Below are 4,446 nucleotides of genomic sequence, written 5' to 3' on the forward strand. Positions count from 1 at the left end.
ATTTTTCTTCTTGAATTTTAGAAATGTTTGGGGTATGTTGTTGCTCTCCAAAATTCTATACGGGCATTACGCAAAAATGGGTGAATCGATTCAGGAGTTTTGATTAGTTTCCCTATTGAAAATCCCCACACGGAAATCCACATGGAATCCTATATTAAAAACCATGTAAAATATTAGTTCCATAAAGGAAACCATATGGATTCCCATGTAAAATCATATAGGAAATATGTGATATAAAATCCTATATAAAATCTCACATGAAATTCTATGTCGAATCTTATATGAAAACCTATGTCAGATCTCACACACACAGAGAGAAATGTGTTACGAATTTTGCACAAGACATGTTGGTTCGCTTTTCGCATAGACGTCTGTACCTAATTTTGCAAAGGCCGGTGCTAACTTCGCACAGCTTGTGCCTACTTGTGCCACAGTTGCTCAAATCCATGAAAAATCAGCATGGATTTCTTGCAACTTATGCTCATGCGCTAAGAGCAACAGATTTCTCTCCGTGTATAAAACCCAATATGTAATCCCATGTGGGAATTTTCAATAAGGATATGGAAAAATTATATTTGAAAAATGAAAATATATTTTACATGAGATTTGATGTAAGATCGTTACCAGCATTTTTACACATTAAATCAATCAGTCTTTTTGATCAAAATACCAAATCGAGTCAATAAACGTGAAATCGAAAGATTCAAGAGGACAGAATTGACGGTGAAAAAGCAGGATTGGCAAAATGCCCCCATACGGTTTTCACGCGAAAACGTATTGGCAGAAACTGACCGCCAATACTGTTCGTTCTCTTCCAATCCTGCTTTTTTTACTGGGAATAGAAAATCTTTGTCGGTAAAAATTTCAAAACCCTTTGCGATGCTACATTTTGAGATATACTCGAGTTCAAACTTTAACTTTTACATGCGATTATGTTAAAAATAAAAAGTGCCAACCACAAAATCTCGTTTTTTGACATGGCAAAGAGTTTTGAAATATTTACCACATTTAAATATTTACAAAGAAACATTTTCTCAAGATTTGAAGAAAATCTATTGAAAATCAATTTTTTTAACAGTAGCAACCGGAGATATACCTAAATTTTTTTATTTAAAAATTAATTTTTTTTATTAACTTTATTTTTATTTTAAATTACAAATTTTTACCTGAAAAATGTGTGAATTTCATAAAAATCCACAAACAATATTCCGAGATAGTGATTTTTGTTTGTTTACATGATTTAAAATGATTCAAATGATTTAATTTTTTGTTTTGTTTATTCCGAGATATTCAAAATATTATAAAATTAATATTAAAATTCAAAATGGCGTATCTTCAACAATTTTTGGATTTTTTTTTTAATTTTAGGGAAAGAAGTCTTTTATATTTGTATCCTATATATATATATATATATATATATATATATATATGATACAAATATAATAAGACTTCTTTCCCTAAAATTTAAAAAAAATCCAAAAATTGTTGAAGATACTCCATTTTGAATTTTAATTTTCTATAAAAAAAACTTTGAAAATTACTGCAAAAATTCAATAGAATCTTTTTTTCACATTCAATCAGTTTTTGGGTCCATTAATTATTTACACATTCACTTTATTATTTTTGTATTTGTTTTTTTAGATGAAAAGGAAACTTTTTTAGTCTCTGAAAGAAGGTTAAATGAGACTTCCGATTATCGCCCAATAGAACGGCACTGACTGGTTTAAAAGGCCTGAAATAGCCCTGGTTAAAAAACCGGACAGATGTCGGACTAATCCGAAATAATGCGGTTTATGGTCAGGTTTTTGTCACCCGAAATTAATCCGGAAAATTCCGAACTCTATACGGTTTGTGAACAACTAGTGAAACCGGAGTTGGTCCGATGAAGTCCGAAATTAATCAGTTAATTTTAACTAGTGAATCCGGAATTAGTCCGAAACAGTCAAAAATTAGTCCAGACATTTTAGTGAATGTTATTAAAAAAATAATTATACAAGTTAGACATATTAATTATTATTACTTTATGGTACATTCAACATATTTTTCGATTTACCTATCGCAATTTTATTTACATTAACTTAAAATTTCTAACGCTTGGAGATTCAAACCTACACCTATCTAACATTATATCGCACCAAAGTCGAATACACTAACCACTATACCACGCTCGCATGGGAGTTCAAATTCATTATAGAATTTATGAAGTGCCACGAAAAGAAATGACAAGAAACTAACACATCAGTGTTAATTTTAATATTGAAACAAGATAACTAATAATACTAGTAAATTTGAAAAAACAAATTGACTGTAGAATTAAATATTTTATTCACCATAAGTAAATACCCTGAATAAAAAGTCGGACCGTTTTTTATAACTATTGAATCCGTAATTAGTCCGGTTTAATCTGCAGTTAGTCAGATCATATGCGACTAGTAAATGCAGAAGTATTCCGGTTGGTTTAACCAGTGAATCCGCAGCTAATCCGAAACAGTCTGCTTATGGACAGGTTTTTGTCGCTCAGAATTTGTCCGGATAAATTCAAACTCAATGCGGTTTTTGTATAACCAGTGAATCCGGAAATAGTCCGATTTAGTCGGAAGTTAGTCTGATAATACGCAACTTGCAAATGTAAAATTATTAAATCCGGAATTAATCTGGTTTTGGTCAGGTTTTTGTTATACGAAATTATAATTATAGTTTGAATTTATCTGCATTTAATACAAATTGTTTTTAATATACAAATTCAATATTATACCAAAATCATTCCGGATTAAGTCTTTGAATTGGATTGAATATGGATTGTTTTGAATTGTCTGTGGATTGTATATATTTACAAATTCTTATAATAATAAGACTTATTTTCGGACTGTGGTGTTTTGATCAGATATTATTCGGATTGACGCTGACTATTACCGGATTCTTTGCATACAGATTTTGGATTGTTCTATACTTGTTTCGGATTAAATCTTTTAACTGGATTAAATTCGGATTATTGCGGACTGATTTCGTATTATTTACATATTGATTTCGGATTATTTCGTATTTATTTAAGATGAGTTTTTTGACGGACATAATTTCGGATTGTTGCGTAATAATTACGGATTTAATTCATAGACATTTAAGATTACTCCAGACTAATTTTTGGGATTCACAATTTAACTCGGATTGATGTTAGATTAACCCGGATTACTCCGAAATTTTTACCAGGGATATAAATATGATTCGGGTTGCCATCTATTATTGGATTCTTAGCATACATATTTCGGATTGTTTCGTATTTGTTTCGGAATATGATTTTACCACACTAATTCCGAATTGAAGCGGACTAATGTCGGATTCTTTGTGTACAGATTTCGGATTATTTCGTATTTGTTACGGATTATACCTTTTAGTTGGATTAAATCCGGATTGTTGCAGACAATTTTCGGATTCTTAGCATACAGATGTCGGATAGTTTTGTACTTCTTTCGGAATAGGATTTTTCCACACTTAATTTCAAATTGTTGCGGACTAATACCGGATTTCTAGCTTACAGAGTTCGGATTGCTCCGGACATTTTGCGGATTAAGTTTTTTTAACTAGATTAAATTCGGATTGTTGTGGACCGATTCCGTATTCTTTACATATTGATTTCGGATGATTCCGTACTTATTTTAGAAGAATTCTTCACCGCTCGATTACGGACTGAATACGTAGACATTCAGGATTACTCCGGAGTGTTTTCGGATTCCGGTTTTCGTTCGGATTGATATCAGACTAGCGCGGATTATTTTCGTACAATTTTCGGACTAATCCGTACTAATCTGTCCGTATTTAATCCGGAATTAGTCCGAAATTTTTACCAGGGAGGTAAACAAACATTTTCCAACAAAGTTTTCTCTGAACACAGACACTTTTTACAAAATCTACTTACATACACTGAATAAGCGTCTTCTGAATTATAATAACCGAAAAGATTGTTTAAATCCATGCGTAAACATTATTGTAAAATGAAAAATTGAGATGTAATGTAATGCAAAGAATATGACAGCTCGGCCATTGTTCTCGCTCTGCATACTTCTGCCCTCTTCTGGCGATTGGCAATAATCTCTGATGGTATAACCCCAACCAACCATTTTTAACATCAAAGATTGTTACCTGTACAATCAAATTTCAATAATCTTCTGATAGTAAATACTACAATCTAGATAGCTGTCTGTATACGTAGCATTAAAGATGGTCACCCTAACCATCATTATGTTACCCATTGCTATAAATTTCTCTCCGTGTATCTATATATATAAATGATTGAAATAAAAACGCCGCAACATTTGAATATTCAATAAAGTTTAAATAAACTATTTTAGATTTACAAATTAAATGTTAATTTAATTTACATTCAAGTTAAAATTACATTAAAATTAGAAATTGAATGTAAATAAAGTATAATTGAAATAACAAATTAAA

The sequence above is a fragment of the Leptopilina heterotoma genome, unplaced genomic scaffold, assembly GCF_015476425.1.
Source record: "Leptopilina heterotoma isolate Lh14 unplaced genomic scaffold, ASM1547642v1 Lhet_190, whole genome shotgun sequence".
In the NCBI taxonomy this organism is placed as follows: Eukaryota; Metazoa; Arthropoda; class Insecta; order Hymenoptera; family Figitidae; genus Leptopilina; species Leptopilina heterotoma.